The sequence below is a fragment of the Lontra canadensis genome, unplaced genomic scaffold (assembly GCF_010015895.1).
Source record: "Lontra canadensis isolate GAN:19392208 unplaced genomic scaffold, GSC_riverotter_1.0 scaffold7, whole genome shotgun sequence".
NCBI lineage: Eukaryota > Metazoa > Chordata > Mammalia > Carnivora > Mustelidae > Lontra > Lontra canadensis.
The window spans coordinates 30,830,427-30,851,337 of NW_022631001.1; the positions used below are offsets into that span (position 1 = coordinate 30,830,427).

A 20,911-nucleotide genomic window follows, 5' to 3' on the forward strand; every position below is an offset into this window, starting at 1 on the left:
TTTTATTTTGAGTGTTCTATAAAAATATGATGAGAATCCATTATGTTCACCTAACTCGTGGGGGAAAAAAAAGAACCAACTGAGAAAATCGTGTCCAGATAGTATTTCATTAAAAGACCAGAATGTGGAACTTTCACGAATGTCACCTAGTATTGAATTAGAATGAAATCATTTATTAGAAGATGTACATATAAAATAATAATTAAATATAGTTTCTAAGGAAAAATCTTCAAAATAATCCTCAAGACTAAATATTAGTCTTATTAAAACTTTCAAAGGTAGTCAAAAGAGAGTTAACCTTAAAACACTAGGTTTTTTATGAATAGACATTGGGATGATTATGCACAATGGGATTAATTTTTAAAAATTAATGTTAATTGCAATCAGGAAATAGTCTTCTAAGGAACGAGTGGCATATTGGATGCACAATATGTGAAGATAATTTGCATTTACTTCAGTGACATTTTAGGGCTTCTTCATAAATATTTTATTTAAACAAGTGTGTTTTCATCTCTGTGGGACTCTTCTGCATGGACCAGTGAGTGGTTTAGTCATGAGGTAATTATCAAGAGGGAAAAACAAAAGCAAACTGTGGTAAAAGCATTGCAGGCAGCCCTATGGCCAGCTGCCTCTTTCAGAATAAACAATCAAAAGCACAAACTTTTTGATGTGGGCTAACCTCTTAAGGAAGTATTAAGCCAGTACCTACGGGAAATCACTTAAAATTTCCTACCATGGCTAGAGCGTAGCCATTGCTTTCACTGTGAAACGTATTGGCTCTTTTGTGTTTGTGTGTGTGTACGTGTGCTCTCCTATATGATTGGCCTGCAAAAATTCAGATTCCTTTCTTGACTGAGTTACTTGAACTAACAGGTTCACCTGCTGAAATGTATAGAGAATGTATAGAGAAAGAGGAGGAGCTTAGCAAGAAGCATAAGTGGGAGTTGCAATCTCACTTTTAGAAGGAAAAGTATGGAGTATGGGTTTCTACTTCCTAAATGAAATCACAAATTAAGCCATAATGTGCATCGTGACTTTTTCTTCTAAGTGTTTTATTGGGTTCTAGAAACGGTTTTAAACCAAAGCAGACCCTTAATGACTAGGTTTTGCAGATCTCCTTGAAATATTCACGTGTCCTTGTGCATGTACTTTATCACACAAAAACTTTTATATCAACATTGATGGAACTACACCTGAAGGGGAAAAACGAAAACTCACCCAGGAAATCCAGATGACAAAGTAGAATAAAACAAGAGCTTTAGAGTCAGAATCTGATCCTGCTCTTGCTAGCGTTATGACTTTGAGCACAGTATTTAATTTTTCAGTTGATTCATCTGTAAAATGGGAGTAGAGGCTGCTGTAGCAAGGTGCCCAGACCAGGTGCTCCAGAGACTTTGGTGGCAGTGTTGTCATCTGTCACTCTTTCCTCTTAGCTGTGATCCCTGCCCATGAATATGTTTTACCCATTTGTAATCAGACACAAAAGTTTCCATTCTACTTCTTTCATATGCTTATTATCTTGTCACTGCTCATGAGCTGTATGTCCCTAGGCGATCTCTGTGTCTTAGTTTCCTCATCAGTAAAATGTATTAGCAGTATTCAGATAAAATATAGGACTGCCCTGTTCAATTTGAATTTTAGATGAGCAATATTGCATGGAGTGGATGTAAACTAAATGCCTGTTATTTATCTGAAATTCAAATTGAACTGTGCACTTATATTTTTATATGCTAAATCTGGAAACCCTATTTAGTACCTATCTTACAATGCATGTGAAATACTTACCATAGAGGTGGCTGCGTGGCCCAGTCAGTTAAATGTCTGACTCTTGATCTCAGCTCAGTTCTTGATCTCAGGGTCATGAGTTCAAGCCCCACATTGGGATCCATCCCGGGTGTGGAACCTACTCAAAAAAAAAAAGAAAAGAAAAGAAAAGAAAAATATTTACCATAGTACCTAGCACATAGTAAATGCTCAATAAAAACTAACCATTATTACTATTATTGTACTTTTTCCATGATGAACAGTCATTGTGAAATTTTTAGGATAACTGTATATCTATATTCTGAAGAGTAGGTAAATCTTTTTCATTTAATCATGCTTTTGGGGCATTTCCAGCTTCTAATTTTTTTATTACCTAAAAATACTGTGATGTATCTGTAGGATACTACTCCATTTGGGAAAATTTCTTCCCTCCCTTTACCTTTCCTTTTTCTTTTTCCTCCTATCCTTTCCTTCTACCCTTCCTTCCATCCCTCTCTCCCTCCCTCTTCCCCTCTCTCCCCCTTCCCTCCTTCCCTCCCTTTCTTCCTTCCTCCCTCCCTCTCCCCCTTCCCTCTCCCCTCTCTGCTTCCCTCCCTCCCTCCCTTCCTTCCCACCCTTTCTTCCTTCCTTCCTTCTTCCTTCCTTCCTCCCTCCCTTCCTCCCTTCCTCTCCCTCTTCCCCTCCCTCCCTTCCTTACTTCCTTCTCTGGTCTATGAAAAGGAAACTGTATCGTGGCCCCAGGGCGTTGGGGCTTTGGCAGGAGGCTGCCCTGCCAGTAAAAGAAGAACCAATAAAGGGGCCTTATTTGACCTTCTTCTTGGGGTGCAGGGAGTTGGTGTACCGGCACTTCTTCTTGTGTAACAGTGCAAAAGTGCAGGTGAGCATAACACTTAAGGCAAATCATCTTGTGGCAGTTGTATTTCTGGGCCAGCTGGTGGAGGGAAGGCTCAATGATGCCATCCTGCAGGCCAAGCACCAAGTGCAGGGTGGACTCTTTCTAGATACTGTAGTGTGAGAGTGCAGCCATCCTCCAGCTGTTTGCCTGCAAGAATCAGATGAGGCTGGTGAGGTGGGATGCCCTCTTTGTCTTGGATTTTGGCATTGACATCCTCAGTGGTGTCACTGGACTCAGCCCCAAGGATGATGGTCTTGCCCTCGGGGTCTTCACAAAGATCTGCATCTCAACATCTGCCACAAGACCATGGCCACTGACCTGCTCCTCCACCTCCTTAAAGAGGAAGAGGTGGAAAATTTCTTAATGATAAGTTATCAGCAATGGGTTCAAATTGCTTTCCTGTATGTTGTCAACCTTAAAAATAGATGCTTCCAGTTATTTTACCAGCAAAAGATGGGTTTATTCAGGAATAAAAGAGAATTGCCATCTGGGAGGAACAAGCTTTGGCAAAACCATAGGAAGTCTGGAGAACAAAGGTACACTTTCTAAGGAGGGAAGGTGTCAGTTGGAAGGCTGTTAGAAACTCAAAGTCCACAGGAGTAAACTGGATTCCAAGTGCAGTGGCTTCTCATTGGCTGAGCCATTGAGTGGGTGGGAGGATAGGAAAGCATGTCTGCCTCAGCTGGGACAGTAAAGTAGCATCCATGTGCAGGGTCAAGTCCATCTCTTCCTATTGGGTCTGCTGTCAGTTAAGAGTGGTAGCGTGGCAGGGTGTGGGAGCACCCCTTACCAAACCTCCTGACTCCATTTTAGGAAGGTTTCCCATTATTAATTTTCACAAGATTTATGCCAACTATCCCTGCTACGAATCAACAGTATATCCACTAGCATTAGGTGGCAATAATGTGAACAAAAACTTGCTAATGTAATAAGTTTTAAGTGACTAACTGGTCCAATTTGCATTTTTTTGCTGGTGGTGGTGGGATTGAATATTTTTAATACTTTAAAACTACATATATTTCTTATGTGAAATTTCTGTGTTTACTATCATGCAGTAGTTTATTTTTTGAGAATCTTAATGTTTTTATTGCTGATTTGCATTAGTTGGAATATAAATATTCTGTCAGATTAGCTCACAGAAAGATTAGGTCACTGTACAGTAATGAGCTCTCATTGCCTGACTACAATCAATCATTATACTAGACTGCCTTTTAAAGTTTTAAGGGTGCTTCAACAAATAGGGATTCATTGTAATACTCTTTTTTGGCGGGGAGAGAAGTTAAGCTTTAATGGAGTACTGTTGAGAATTTAGACTTTTTCACATTCTACCTATGAGGGCAAAGAAAAAATTCACACAGTGTAACATTCTTTCCAATTCAAAGTACTGCCTTTTTTATGTGAAATATGAAAAAAAATTTAATATAACTTGGATCTCTTTTTCCTCTATGTTCTCTTTCCCTCTTTCCAACTCCTCCTTCCCTCCTAGCACTTAGGAAGCCTCACGCTGGCCACACTGACCAGATCACTCTTTTCTAATTATAATTAAGTTAAATTAAGAAGACATTGGATTGCTTCATAATTGCCACGTACTAGATTAGGCATCAGTAATTCAAAGATCCATTAGACATGGTTACTGCCCCTATGGAATTGAGATAAAACAGCAATTGAAGGGAGATATATATGGGACACAGTACAGGGAAAGAGAAGGGAAGTAATTAGCTGGCTTGAGTGGATTTGCAGAGGATTCCTAGAGAAGTTGATTCTTGGGTGGAGCCCTTTGCCTGGAATGTGTGGGTGGGAAGGACATTCTGGGAATTTATAAAGGTCCTATGACAGGAAGGATGGATCTTTGGTAGTAATAGTAAGTGAAGTATGTGTTGGGACTGTTGAGGGATGAGTCTGTTCAAATGAACACTGGTCAGATCATGGAAATCTTGTATGCCACTGTCAAAGTTTTATGGAGAACATAGAAATCGTGAAAGAAGTATAGTTTACTGTGATGAGTCCAAAGGACCCGTTCTCAGCAGAGTACTCTGGGAGATTTCAGGATGAGGGAAGTTCTGTGAGTGCACATCTCAAGTCTTTGTGGTTCCTTGAGGAACGAGAAATAAGCTTAAGTTGGTGGTGATGATGCTCTTCTTGTCCAAGGTAAGTTGCTGAGAGATGAGAATCACTGAATGGGAGATCACTTATTTTAGATCCCCAGTCATGTTACCCTGAAACTCAGGTATAATTACCTCACATAATTGCCTTTAGCAAGTTTAGTCATCTGGTTCAAACATCTGGGCTCCAGATATAATTTCAGACAATGCCAACAGTGACATCTTGCTTCCTCATCTGTTTATTTAATAATGAAAAAGCAACGTGTTCAGTTGCATTGCAACCACTTGGTTTGTGGATATGCACAGTCTGTTTTCTCTGATGTTATAGGGCCCAGGAGGGAGTAAGCATGGCAGGCCTGCCTTGTGCCTACCAAGCCAGGTTGTGGAGAGGGTTCTTTATTTTATGTACAGAGGCTGCCAAGTAATGGGCACAGCAGACCCACTGAAGAGTTTTAAGCTGAAAATGAAGGTAAACAGACTTATCTTCTACTAATTATATCACTCTGGAGACAAAATGAAGGTTGATTGGAGAGATCATGATTGGAGATTCCATTTTCTTACTCATCAAGTGATTTGATTATTGAGCATCTCCTATGTGCAAGGCTCTGTTCTAGGTAGGGTACATATCTACATACCTAGATACAGCATTGTACATATAGTATGGAACCAAACAAAATGAAAAGCTTGCTCTTGTGGAACTTGCATGTTGCTGAAAGGAAAATGATAATGCATAAATAAATTAACTAATTACATAGTATGTTAGATGATAATAAATGCTAAGGAGGGAAAAAAAAAACATGGAAAGAGCACAGGTGTGGGGACCAAAATGGCATCACTGAGAAGTTGATGAGTAGAGGTCACAAGGAGATGACAAGGGTAGGGCATGCACATGTCACGGGAAGAACATTCCAGGCAGGGGAACAGCTTGTTTAAAAGTCCTGAGACAGGCACATGCCAGGTTTTAGCCAGGGGCAAGGAAGAGAGACAGAGTAGGCAAGGTTGGAAGGGTGATGGCAGGGCGATCATAGGGCCCTCTACGTCATTGTAATGAACATGACTTTTACTCAGAGTAAGATGGGAAGTCAATGGAAAGCAGAGCAGTAATAATATCTGCCTTAAGAATAGAAAGGATCACTCTGACCAGACTGTAGAATACTAAGGGTGGAGTCAGGAAGTGATATGACTGTTATAATCATTTATGTGGGGGATAATGGTGGCTTGGACCAGAGTGATGGCAGTAGAGATAGTGAGCAGTGGTCAGACTCCAGGCAGCTTGAAGATAGAGCTGACAGGATTTACCAATGTGTGGCTGTAGGGTGTGAAAGAGAAAGGAATCAGAATGACTCCCAAAACTTTGGCCTGAGCAAGGGAGTAGAGGTGTAAGAGAATTAAGTTTGAGTGGAATGATTAAGGGCTTAGTTTTGGATGTGTTATGTTGGAAATGCTTATTAGTGAGTCAGTTGGGACTACAGATTAGGAAATTGGATAGATGAACCGGGAGTTGAGGAAAGATGGCTGGTCTGTGATATAAATGGGAGCATTGTAGGCATTGAGATGACATTTAAAATGAGTCTGGCTGGAATGATCTAGGAAGACAGAGGAGAGAAGAGGACGAGCACTGAATTCTGCAGCTCTCCAACACTAAGAGGATGGAGACAAGTTGAGGAACCAGCAAAAGAAAACTAATAAAGATGGACCAGAAAATCCTAGAGTGTTGACCTGAAAGCCAAAATGAAAAGCCAAGAAAATGGTGTATCAAAGAAAAGGGCATAAAAGTTGTGTCCGTGCTGCTGTTAGGTCAAGTAGAATGAACACCGAGTACTGAGCCATATGAGTACATAGGGGTCATCGGAAGTGATGTTGCTAAGCAGCTTTGGTGAAGAGGCAGAGACAACAGCCTGCTTGGAGTGTCTATATGAGGAATTGACTGGCAAAAGTGGGGCAGTGAATATAGACTATTTCAAGTTTTTCTGTAGATAGCAGAGAAATGAGTAAGTAGTTGGTAAGGGAAATGAGATCAAAGGTTTTTTGTTTTTTGTTTTAAATTGTAGAAGAGAACATCACTAATGTGATGGGAATGATCTAGTGGAAAACAAAAACACATGATGTAGGACAAAGGAGGGCAATAATTGAAGCAGTATTCTTGAGTGGGTATTGAGATATCCTTCCTAGGTGCTCAAGAAAAAAGGGTAGCCTGTAGTTATGCATTTAGGAGCTATCAGCCAGCATAGAGATGATATTTGAAGCTAAGAGACTAGGTGAGCTTACCAAGGCATGAATGAAGATTAAAAAAAGAAGAAGTCAAACAACTAATTAGAGGTTAGGAAGATGAGAAGGAACCAACAAAACAGACAGAAAAAGATCAGCAAGGACAGTGGGAGAAAAATCAGGAGTATGGTGGCCTGGAAGTGCAGAAAGTATTCCTGGAGGGAGGAAGTGATCCTCCTTGTGAAATGTAGTTGAAAGGTCAAGTAAGATGAGAACCCAGGACTGATCATTACATTTAACAACATGTAGCTTCACTGGTGACCTTGAACTAAGGGATTCTGAAGGAGTTGTGGACAAATGGAGTCAGTGATAGTCTGGCTACAGTCTCTTTAGGAAAAAATGAGAAAAGTTAAGAGAACATATACTACATTTTTTAGTTTTATTGTGAAAGAAAAGGAAGGAGAAAATAAGTCAAAAGATGGTTTTTAAAGAGAGGAGAAAATAATTACATATTCATAATTATGTAATTTGTAATTGGATGCTAGAGAGAAGTTAAAAATCATGCAGAGGATGTCTCCTCAGGCAAGGGAAACAAAAGCAAAAATAACCTATCGGGATTCGAACAGAATAAAAAGCTTTTGCACAGTGAAAGAAACCATCAACAAAACAAAAAAGCAGCCCACTAAATAGGAGAAGATATTTGTGATTGATATATTTGATATTGGTATTTATTGATATTTTGATGTATCCAAAGTAGATGGAGAAATTATGAAACTCAATGCCAAAAAAAACAAAAACAAAACTGAAAAAATCCACCAAAATCTGTGAAAATAGGTAGAGGACCTGAATAGACATTTTTCCAAAAAAGACATCCAGATGGCCAACAGACACATGAAAAGGTATTTAACAATGCTTATCGCCAAGGCAGATGCAAATCAAAATCACAATGAGATGTCACCTTACACCTGTCAGAATGGCTAAAATCAGTTAAGATAAGAAATAGCAAGTGTCGGTGAGGTTGTGGAGAAAAAGGAACCCTCATGCACTATTGATGGGAACGTAAGCTGGCGCCGCCACTGTGGAAAACAGTATGGCGGTTCCTCAAAAAATTTAAGATGAATTACATATGATCTAGTAATTCTAATACTGAGTATTTGCCCAAAGGAAAAAGAGACACTTAGTTCAAAAAGATGTATGCATGCCTATTTTTATTGCAGCATTATTTACAACAGCTAAGATAGGGAAGCAACCCAAGTATCCGTCCATAGATGAATGGATAGAGAAGACATGGTACATGTACACACACTGAAATATTACTCAACCAAAAAAAAAAAAGAATGAGACCTTGACATTTGCATCAATGTGGATGGATCTAGAGGGTAAAATCCTAAGTGAAATAACTTAGAGAAAGATAAAGGCCATGTGATTTCACTCATATGTGGAATTCAAGAAACAAATGAACTAACAAAGAAAAAAGAAACAGAAAAACAAAGTCTTAAATATAGAGAACAAACTAATGGTTATCAGAGGGGAGATGGGTAGGGGGATGGGTAAAATTGGTAAAGAGGATCAAGAGGACCCTTAATTGTGATGAGCACTGAGGAATGTATAGAATTGTTGAATCAGCATATTTACCTTAAACTAATATAACAGTGCATGTTAATTATACTTCAAGTAAAAAAAAAAGAAAAAAAATGATGTAGGGGATTGAATTTCCTGAGCAATGTACTTGAGTAGGTGGGTCTTTCAACAGTACATTCATTGTCAAGGAGTCAGGGCAGAGTATATGAGCCCTGGTGGGCAGATATGGTTTGGAGATCATATAGAAGTTTGTCTTATGATTGCTCTTCCGTTATTAGTGAAAAGGAAGCAGCAAGGTTACCAGCTGAGAGTGAGGATAAGGTAGGAGGTAAAAATAGGAGAGGAGTAAATGAAAGGCCAGAAGATGGGAGAGTGAGTGGATCAGAGAAGAGCAGTGTCATTGCCGGGCATCGTTAAGGGCCCACTTAAGGGTAGTGATCTTGAATTTAAAGTGATATCCACCACCACTACAGGCTTGCATGTTTTCCGACCACACGCACCTGTGTTTGTGCAGGCATGAAGAGACAGTGGTTGTGTTTAAGAAGGGTTACACTGATGTAGGACAGTGAGAGAGGGGCAAAAGAATTGAGGGATTTTAGAATGGAGGGATTGGGATGGCTGACTCTGAAATCTCATCTGAGTAAAGAGGGAGAAGTGGACATGTGGAGGTAGTGAAGAGTTGGTGGGATTAGAGGGTTGTAGGCCCTCTGGTGTGGGATGATTATTGGGAATGCAGTGAAGAGGAGGGGCTGCATTGGCTGGTATAACCAGGTCCAGGGTGTGATTGTGGAGTGAGGTCCTATGGTAGCATGAAGGACAAGTTACTGAAGGAGACAGGAATAAGAACAGAAAGACTGGATTTGGAAGTATTGAATTAACCACAGGTTAAGACGAATGTAGTGCTGGAGAGAGTGACTACAAGCCAGGAATGGGGGAAGTGGGAAGGTAGCCTGAGGAATGTAGACATCTGTGACAAAGATGGGCTGCAGTGGTGGAGTGGTACACTGAGGCCCTATGAGGTTCAGAGCTGGGGATTTTGGAGAAGCACCAGAAGTAGTAGACTATTAGTATTTGTCTAGGCAGAAATGTTGAAGGAATGTTTTAAGGTGATGGAGTTGGAGACAAGAGGATTGATATAAAACATATTTAAGGGGTAAAAAATAATCAGTATACTGATACGAAGTAGAAGGATCCTAATTCTCCGAGTTTTGGCATAAGTGCCTGGGAGGATGGCCATGTGATTTATTAGGTTTATGACAAGAAGTTGAGCATGGTTTAAAAAAAAGTTTTTTTTTTTTAAAGATTTTATTTATTTGGGTGGGGAGTGTACAGAGAGAGACAGTGAAAGGGAGAAGCTGACTCCCCGCTGAGCAGAGAGACAGATGCGGGGCTTGATCCCAGGACCCTGAGATCATGACCTGAGCCGAAGGCAGCTGCTTAACTCCGACTGAGCCACCCAGGTGCCCCTTGAGCATGTTTTATGGGGGAAAAAATAAGATTAATTTTAAATGCATTAAGTTTGAGGATGTACAGGAGATCTGAGGCAAACATCCAGGACAGTTGACTGGTGGACCTTAGGGAAGAAGGCACTAGAAATCAGGGAGGGTGAGGATTGGTCGAATGCTAAGGCTCCTTCCAACTTAAAGGGTTTGGGGAAGTGATTCTCAGTTCCGGCTCTGCATCAGAATCAATTGCAGGAACTTTTGAAGACAGTTGAGCAGTTCCTGACTGACTAAATCGGAATTTTTAGGGGTGATTCCGAAAGTAACCCTACACATAAGTCTGGTGTGCATTCGGGGTTGCAAATGACATGCATTTATGGTCTTTATGGATTGATATTATTTTTTACAACCCCATTGTCAAAGTAAATGCTTCAACCATCTATGTAAAACTGTTACATTAGGCAAGGAAATCCAAGCATGGAAATGCTTTTACTATCATTGATCCTTCTTTTTAATTTTTTTTTTTTAAGCACAGTGGGAGTTATCTCAGATTATTAGTACAGCTGCTGTTGGCACAACTAATAATACATTCTGTAGAAAATTTAGCCGTAGGATGTAACTGTAGCATCCTGGTACTAACTAAAATCATGGTCTTTATTGCTAGACATGTAATGTGATTACCACTTATTTTTAACTTAGGATAACCATACTGTAAATAAGCTCTCTAAAAGCTCGAGCTAGGCTGTGAGCTTAGAGAAGACCATGGTGCTCGATTGCTGCCATCTATCCCTTGTTCTTGCTGATATGTTCCTTTCCTATCAGAAAAACCCAGGGAACAAAGAAAGAGGCATAAATGAGGGGCCACATTCGAACCACTTTTAACACTTTATGCTGAAAATCTCAGGTCAAACCTATTTTCAATTGTGATTTTTTTTTCAAATAATATGAATGCCAGTTGATAGCATCCCTGAGCGAGCTCTAAAGGCTTCCCCAGTTATTTCAGAAGAAGGAGACTGTTGTTTGCTCTTCTGTAATCTGTTCCACCATGACTGCTACTTGAGATTTAATGTCACTAATATACTGAATTTATAGGTCATCCTTCTTCTGGGGCTTTTAAAGTACTTTGTGTGTATTACTTTAATTTTGAGGTAGCCAGAACTCATCATGTTATGGAATCTATTTCAGAGAGAGTCTACAAAGAGAGCTAGAAAATCCCCCAAAGTGTTTCTTTTTCCTTTCCTCCCGCTGTTGGGAGAAGCATCCATTGATTCTAACTCCAAACTGCTTCCGAGGCCATTTCTGTGTGGATTACTACAGGCTTCTCTGGGGGCATCGAATCCCCATAGGTGCAGTTTGAGAGGATACACTCAGTAGGCCAATAAAGATTAAAATCACAGCTCTTTTTCATTATATTCGGGGTTTTTTTTTTTTGATCTTTTAATTTTTATATTGTCTGATACATCAGTGACTCAATCACAGTGCTCTTCCCAGTGCCTCAGTGTGTGGGAAATGGAAAGTTGAATTGGATAGATTCATGAAAGGAGGGCCCCATAGCATATGTCTTTATAGTAAAAGGTGATGTTTTAGGGCTTGCAGTCACAGCCCTAAGGACAGTCATCAGATTTGATCTGGGGAATGAATGGAGTGGGTGTTAAATAGTGGCCTTAATGATGCAGCTTGTAACATGGGGAAATGTCAGAGGAGGATCAGAGTTGGATGTCCACTACCTAATTTTTAAATGTTCAGGAAATGGTTTCATTGAAAATCTTAAAATAGCAAGTGCAAGATATCTGTGGATTTTTTAAAAAAGATTTTATTATTTATTTTGCAAGAGAGAGAGAAAGAACAGGAGCGGGGGTGGGGGAGGGGTAAAGGGAGAGGGAGAAAATCTCGAGGAGACTCCAGGCTGGGCATGGAGCCAGATGTGGGGCTGGATCTCACAACCCTGAGGCTATGACCTGAGCCAAAATCAAGAGTCGGATGCTTAACTAATTAAGCCACCCAGGCACCCCCTGTAGATTTTATGTTATCTTTTTTTTGCTCTTTTTCTAAGGCCTCATGCTAATCAAATTAACATTCCTGTAATAAACACACTGCAGGGGCGCCTGGGTGGCTCAGTGGGTTAAGCCTCTGCCTTTGGCTCAGGTCATGGTATCAGGGTCCTGGGATTGAGCCCCACATCGGGCTCTCTGCTCAGCAGGGAGCCTGCTTCCCCCCATCTCTCTGCCTGCCTCTCTGTCTATTTGTGATCTCTCTCTCAAATAAATAAAATCTTAAAATAAATAAATAAACATACTGCATGTGACCTAAAAGTCATCAAATAAGACTTATTTTAGCTTGGTAAATAGCTTCATAAACAATGGTGAATAGCTTAATAAACAAGATATATCAGTCATTAATTTTTAATGAATGAAGATATCCAAATGTATTGAATGAAGTATGTCCAAATTTCAGAAGTTAGAAACGTCAGAATTATAGAGGGAGACTATCAGACTTCACCAATAATGACACATCAATAGATAAAAGAAGTGGATAGAAATAATGCCACTGAAAGTTTGATTTATGTGAAATACCAATGGAATTTTCTAGTTACCAAGAGAGAAAAAAAGTGTTCATGGAACATTTTTTTTTTTAAATGTGTCAGTACCGTAATAAAAGGAACATTAATTCCAAAGAATTAAATTTTATGGGCCATATTTATAGACCATAATGTAATAAAACTATCAATAAGTGTGTAACAAGTAACAATACCTCCAGAACCCTAAACAGCTGAACTTTGAACTGTTTCAAGATTTCTTTAATTAAGAAATCAAATATGGAAACTAAAATTATAGACATTAAAATACTATGGAAATGAAAGCACATATGTTAAAACTGTGGAGTGCAGCCAAAGCTGTATTTAGGTGACAATTCATAACTTTCATTTATTGTAGTAAATAGAGTGATAGAAAATGAATATACCAAGCATTAAATTTATGAACTTGGAAATGGAAAAATAAACTAAAAACATGTAGCAACAAAGCATTAGCAAAACCATAGTAAAAATCAAAAGAACATATTAATGAATTAGTAAAAAATAAAAAAACACAAGCAAAGGCAGTATTAATAAGCAAAACCAAGATGTGTTTTTTGAAATATACATAAGTAAATATTTTGCTATTCTGACCAAGAAAAGAATGTGAAAACACAAATATAAAACAAAGGGGATGAGAAGGATTTAATAACAGATATAGAAGAGATTAAGAGAAAAATGCCATATATGCCAATGATGTGGAAGTTATAAACATCTTAGAGCAGGCATAGAAACCTTTAGAAGAAACTGAAAGGTTATCAAAGAGCTATTCCCCATTAAAAGCTATAGGTCCAGATATTTATATAGGGTCAAGTCTATCAAATGTCAAGTAATGCATCGTCCTCTCTTATGTTGGAACCATAATAGTCATTATAGTCATATAGCAATATTCATAATAGTCATTGCCAATTTGTTTTAAATTCTTATTATAAAAAAAACTTTACTTGGGCACAAGGATTAAATAAATGTCACTACCACTTTCACTGTCCAGAAAGAGTCACTGTTAACTTCTTTTTATTAGAAGTGGGATTGCTAGATTTAGGTTTATACATTTTAAATATTTGATTAAAAAAAACTATCAAGTTGTCCTCTGGAAAGATTTAACAATTCACATACTTTTAAAACTGTTTCAATCATAGAAAAGATACAGAAAGCATTCCAATTAATTTTATGAGGCTGATATCAAATCTATCAAAGACAATAGGAAAAAATATCTTTATTCACATAAAAGATGAGTTAAGCACATAAATGCCCAGGAGCTATGTTAAATAACAGAATAAATACAGCTTTGTATTAAAACCATGATATACTATAGGGGTACCTGGGTGGCTCAGTCAGTTAAGCATCTGAATCTTGATTTCAGCTCAGGTCATGATCTTGGGGTCATGGCATTGAGCCCAATGTCGGACTTCATACTGGGTGTGGAGCCTGCTTGGGATTTTGCCCCTCCCCCTACGGCCTGCCCCATGCATGTGCTCTCTCTCTTTCAAAAAAAAAAAAAAAAAAAAAGGATGATGTAGTGTAACCCAGTGGAATTTTTTACTTTGAAAATACAAGAATGGTAAAGCACTAGGAAACCAATCACCTATTTTTATACCTGCTCTGAGATGTTTATAATTTCCACATCATTGGCATATATGGCATTTTCTTGTAATCTCTTCTATATATGTTATTAAATTCTTCTTCTCATTCCCTTTTTTTGTTTTAATATAACTATTAAATAATATTAATATTACTGATATAATTATATAATTAATAAATTATAATGATTAATAATAATTGCAATTATTAAATTATTTTTTTAAGGATTTTACTTATTTATTTGGCAGAGAGAGAGAGGAGGAAACAGGCCTGCTGAGCAGAGAGCCTGATGTGGGGCTTGATCCCAGGACCCTGGGTTCATGACCTGAGCCAAAGGCAGAGGCTTTAACCCACTGAGCCACACAGGCACCCTGCGATTATTAAATTATTAAATTAATAATAATACCAATGAGACGTAATAGAACCTGATGCCAGATATCATTCTAAGCTTTTCATATAATAACTCATTTAACACAGGCACCCTGCGATTATTAAATTATTAAATTAATAATAATACCAATGAGACATAGTAGAACCTGATGCCAGATATCATTCTAAGCTTTTCATATAATAACTCATTTAACACAGCCACCTTGAGGTAGGTTCTAGTGCTATCCCCATTTTACGGAAGAGGAAGCCAAAGTGTGGAGTAAGTGGTTTGTCTCCCTCTCCACAACCAGTAAGTCATGCAGCTGGAAACTGAATGCAGCCACTTCAGCTGCGAAGTCCACCCTGTTAATCCTTATGCTGTGATGTATAGAATCTCATTTTGGATCCTCAGTGCTGCTTGGTCGTTCTTACTTGTCATCAGCCCTTTTCCTTGCCCTTCTCTCCCTCCTCTGAAGCTCTACCTCTACTCTCAATTTCCACTTTTCAGAGAAAATAAAGACTAAGAGAAAACAAACCCAATAGAACAGACGTAGAGTGACATGGCATTATAGTATTTGGTAAACATGGCATTTCAAATCAGTGGGGGGAAGAAATGGATTATTCAGTAAATGGTGTTGGGAAGAACACTGTATTTCTGCTCTATTATGCAAACTTGTCATGTGTTTTAAATTTTGCAAAAAATAAAATCATTAAAATTCTAAAGGAAATTATAAGATAACTTATAATCAGGACTCTTTACAGGTGACAGGAAAACAATAACAGTGGCTTAAATACAGAGGGTTCATTTTTTTTTTAAATGTACTTATTTATTTTAGAGCAAGAAAGAGAACATGATCAGGGGGTTAGGCAGAGGCAGAGGGAGAGAGAGAGAATCCCAACCAGGTAGGCTCCATGCTGAGCATGGAGCCCATCTTGGGGCTTGATCCCATGACCCTGAGATCACAACCTGAGCCAGAACCAAGAATTGGATGCCCAACTGACTGTACCACCCACTTGCCCATACACAGCTTCTAACTGAAAGTCACCTCATGGGCTAAGATGGCTGCTGGAATTCCAGCACTCACATTTACATTCCTGGGAGAGACAAAAGAGTCTACCTCCAGCCCAAGTCTGCTCTTCTTAAGTAATCTTTTTGGAAGTCCCTGTCAATCAATACTTGTGCTCTCATCTCTTGATCAGAATTTAGTCACATGGCCATACCAAACCTGGGAATGTAGTCTTTTGCTATCAAGCCAAATGCAATTTAAGTTTCATTGTTTTTGGGAAAAGGGGAAAATAGGTATTGGGTGGCAACTACCAGTTTCAGGTGTTATTTTAGGTAGTTGAAGCCTTCTTTAGTGTGACCCCAAAGCCAACAACCATAAAAGACAAGCTTGACAGATTTTGGCAAACACAGTAGCAACAGTATTTTCTTTTGCAAAAGGCATTATAAATGAGACAGAATAAAATGAGACATAATAATTGCAACGAATGACATGTAATTAATATTCTTAAAATGTAAACAAATATACTAATTAGTAAAAAACTTGATTTCCTGTGCTTTTTGGAGAGAAAGTATCAATTTTTTTGGTTCTTCTTCAGATGTACATTATAGATGAGATGAAACTTAATCTTATGCCTACTCCTTTAAAAAACATGTTGACCAAGGAGAAACTTTTTTTTTGTTTGGGGTGTTTTTATTTTAATTTCTGCCCCTCAAGGGATACTACTAGACTCCTCTGTTCGATGCTACCCTCTATTAATACACATACATTGGTGGGCTATTTGATTTAGGACAGATTCAGCTAGATTACCTGAATGCTCAATTGACTGCTATGGTGAGAATCATCTGCTTTCAGAAGGAGAAGATCAAATCAGTAGCCATTCTCAGTTTCGTGCTTCATCAGGAAGTGAATTAAAGTGAAACCATTAGTGGTCATTTTTCTAAAATCTTCTAATCACTGAATTTCAAATCCTAGAAAAAACTTTGCATGTTTTTAATGATTATTACAGACTGGAATGTTTTTACTGAGTTCAGGACTGAGGGGCATATTAATAATGGCAACAATAATTCTTCGCAGCTTTCTGTTAATATCTTCTGATTAACAAGCAAGTTGGAGCCAAATGATTTCGGCTATTTGGTATCCTTGGTAACCACTGTTAGATGATGAATTGAATCAGTTAAAATTAATTTGTGAAAATCTGCTTCTAGGACAAAGTATTGGCTTTGATATTTAGATGCACAAGAAATTCTTATGTGTATATATGTATGTATGTGTGTGTGTGTTTCATCAGATATGGAGAATGTTTGATAAAAATCTGCAAAGCCAAGTAAATTCAAAAAGTGGGGAAGATGAGGGAAGCCTGCAAGGGTTCTGCCTGTAAGGATTCTGCTTCTACCTAGAGAGGGACGGTTTAAAATGAAGGAACCTGGAAGCATAATAGCCACTGTGTGAGCTTTTGTTCAGCTACAGGAATAAGTAGCCTTCTTTCCCTCGTATCCATGAATGCTGTCACGACAAAGCTATTTTACTGTTAAAGATGTTTGGAAAAAGGTAGAGAACAGGTTTTTTCCCCCACATAAAATCATACAATATATATTTTAGCTCCAAGCACATTTTTAATGTCAATTTAGGAATAATTTTCCTTTGGTCCCGATGGGTACCTTAGCTGAGGCCTATAGCTGCTGCAAATCACACATTTCCAGAAAATGTACATTTTGGGGGTATTGCTAGAACACGGACACGTGGTGCCAGACCGCGTAGCATGGGCAGGATCGCTGGTTATTGTGATAACAGCATTACCACCGCCCCATATTTGAAGCCTATAGCGTGAGGAAGGGCTAGCACAACCTCATTGTGGAGATGGGACCTAGGCCCCTGCAGGCCACACATTTCCCTAGAGGAGGCTGAGGAGGAACGGATGGTCCTGAGATCCATTCCATATCAGATTTTGGCAAATGCTGACTTCAGGACGGTCTGCTTGCTCTCGGAGGAGCTATGTAAGAAAGGAAGGAAGAAAAGCAGGAACTGAACTATCACAAGGTAAATTGCAGTTTCGTTTGAAAAATTTGCTGCTGGGTGCCTGGGTGGCTCAGTGGGTTAAAGCCTCTGCCTTTGGCTCAGGTCATGATCCCAGGGTCCTGGGATTGAGCCCCTCATCGGGCTCTCTGCTCAGCGGGGAGCCTGCTTCCTGCCCCTGCCTGCCTTTTTGCCTACTTGTGATCTCTGTCTGTCAAATAAATTTTTAAAAATCTTAAAAAAAAAAAAAAAGATTTGCTCCTTAGATTTTTTTTTTTAAACCTTCAAATCTACCTTTGTTCTACAGTTAAATGTTAAATACTTCCTGGGCAGTGCATGTGAAGTGGGTTCAAGGACTGCTTCACCACTTTATATTTGTATAACTTGAAGATAGTTACCTTACTTCTTGGTGCCTCGTTTTCTTATCTGCAAAAGGAAGATAGTAATGTTGGTAGAGGAACTCTAACATATAGATCATGGATTTGGGGCAGGACTTGGCCTTCAGAGCTCAAAAAGTGTTAGTTCCCTTATTACTCCCCTCTGGAAATACCTGTGTGAGCTTCATGAAAATCTGTACAAGTGACTTTGATGCCATCCTTTATTTTTGCCTTCTTTTACTTGTTCCATTAATCTCTTTGTTTTCTACTTACTTTCTGGTGCCTTAATCCTGAGTGTTTTCTCTCCTTTTTCTTCTTGTTATTCCCCCTTGCTTCATTTTATCCTCCAAATTTGTTTTTGGCTTTTTTGTGCTGCTTTTCATATATGAAGATGTGGTGTAGTCTGGCTAATCATTAACTATGTTTAAAACCAAATTACCACGTGCTGGATGCTGTCCTTGGTGCTGGAATTATTGTGCTAGAGAAATGCATGGTCCTTGGCCTCAAGGAGAGGACCTTCCCGTGGAGAATATAGACAAGTGAACAGGCAATTACAGTTTAGTGCAATAAGGGAAAGTGTGGTGTGTTATGGAAGCACATAGGAGGAGCACCTAACTCAAACTTGCCAGGAGTGGTGTCAAAAACAGCATCTCCAGGGGCACCTGGGTGGCTCAGTGGGTTAAAGCCTCTGCTTTCAGCTCAGGTCATGATCCCAAGGTCCTGGGATCGAGCCCCACATCGGGCTCTCTGCTCAGCGGGGAGCCTGCTTCCCCCTCTCTCTCTGCCTGCCTCTCTGCCTACTTGTGATCTCTGTCTGTCAAATAAATAAATAAAAATCTTTAAAAAAAAAAAAAAAAAACAGCATCTCCAGATAAGAAGTAAATGAGCTCTGATGTGTTATGGAAGTGTGAGGCTAAGCAAAACATTCAGAGCAAGAGTTTTTAGGGAAGAAAATAACATGTGCAAAGGCTTGAATACTTGAAGTATGGAGTGACCTTAAGGAGCCTGAATGAGTTTAGAGTAGGTGGAGTTGAATTTGGGAACTAGAGTGGGGCTATATGAAGAGAGATAAATTAAAAAAAGTAAGTATGGCTCTTGCAGGCCATGTTAAGTATTGAGATTTTATTCTAGTGGTAATGGTGATCTATTTTACAATAGAATCTGTAGGGCATGGAGTATAGTGGGAGGTAGGTATAAAGGAAGTCTGAGGTTTCTGAATTAGGCAGCTAAGCCATACAGAATGCATAAGAAGGAGCAGGTTAAGAAATGTGTGTTTGTGATGTATAGTAAATATGAGTTATAAACATGGGTCTGAAATGAAAAATTGATTTAAAATCTTATTTTGAAATTATGGTACCAATCATGTTTGTTATTACCAGCAGTTTTCTTGTATCTTTTTGTATGATTCTGGTCCTTCTGCCTGTCTTTATATTTTGGTATGCACAGCTGGGTAATAATGGCTCAGTTATATGTATCCAAGCAGGATCCAAGTGTGAGAGCATAGCTGTGGTGGAAGAGAGAATCCAGTATGCACTTTCTGTGAAGGCAAGTAGAATAAAATAGAGAGGGTGCAACCCCTGGGCTCATAGGAGTTGCTTACAGGAACTTGGAGGCTGGCTTCTTTAAAGAAGCAGAAGTGCCATTCTAAGTGAGTCCCATGGCCAGAAACATGGACCAGTGGTGGCCCCAAGGGAAGTGTATGAATGAGAGTTTGGGAGTAGGTGATAAGTAAGGTCTTATCCTGCCTAAACTCAACCTTCAAGATGAGAGGTGTTTTGAAATCAGCTAATTTCATTTAAGAAACAACTGTGGTTATGTTATTGCTAAATTTATCTAAAGATGTTTAGAATCTATTTTTATTTCTGGCCTCTGTGTCCTTTGAGATGAAATCCTATGTAAGTTTATTACCTGCTGAGCTGTGTAGAGCTGCCTTTGATTAGTCAGAGCCTGACCTCTCCTTTGCTTTCTAGTGCTTCTCTTTTGCTTCTGCTACCTCAGAATTTGTTGGCCACATGCATATTTCTGTAATTTATACCAGTCCTGACTGTACAATCTTTGGTCAGACCTCTGTAAGTTCATATTTTTATGATGTTACTTCGTGTGGTTGTTTTTTTTCCCATACAGGTGGGTTCTCATTTCCATCACTACTCAAGTTTTCCCTTCTACACCTCCCACATCCCACCTGATAAATGGAACTGGATCTGACCTTGGCCTCAGGGGCCAATGCCATATGGTATAAATGGAGGAATGAGGAGTTTTCCCTTACAGAAGGCAGCACCACACATAAGGCCACCTTCTCAGGAAGTCCAGGCTTCCCAAACCCTTCCTCCTGGCCAGGCCTTTCCACTGATGAACATCATTTGTTAGGTTTTGCTTACAGTGTCTCCCATCACACCCACTTCCTCATACAGATTTGGGAGGACTTCCTAAAGATTCCTATAGTCCACGGGAGTGAGGAAAGCTAGGTGATCTAACAGCTCTATCCTGGCCTTGTGAAGTCCAGGGCACGGGCTGGAATGAGTTCTTGGGAGGCACAAAGCCAGCTGGCAAAGCCTGAATGGCCTCTGTTCCGGCTTAGGGCATGCCCCTGGCCTGCCAGCACTGCCCCAGCTGATTTCTCCAGACTTGACAGATTCTGGAATCTCCCAGTGTAGATATTCTCTCTGCTGCCTGTCCCCTCTCCGTATGACCTCTCTCTCTTAACAGCCACACTCTAAGATGCCTTATCCTTGCTGAGTTTCCTTCTTGTCTTCTGCAAGACCCCGTCATCCAGTTTCCACACCCCCACTCCTCTGAGGCTGCTCTCGCTACAGTCATCAAGGACCTGCTGATTGCTGATCCCAGCGGCCACACTGCAGTTACTGGAATGATGCTCCTTTGGACATGGTGTTCACTGCCTCCTCCTATCTTGCATTTTGCAACGCTGAACCCATTCTTCTCTTCCTCCTTCATTTCATGGTTTTTTTCTACTTCTGTTTGCCTTTTAACTATTTGTGTTTT

At 39.4% G+C, this 20,911-nt stretch overlaps 1 protein-coding gene and 1 pseudogene across 1 annotated transcript in view; one reads left to right on the top strand and one right to left on the bottom strand.

The window, feature by feature from the left end:
* SYT9 (synaptotagmin 9) overlaps positions 1-20,911 on the top strand; it is a 196,584-nt gene that overhangs the window by 5,287 nt on the left and 170,386 nt on the right. The window lies entirely within an intron of this gene.
* Positions 2,566-2,944, bottom strand: LOC116865169 (annotated as a pseudogene).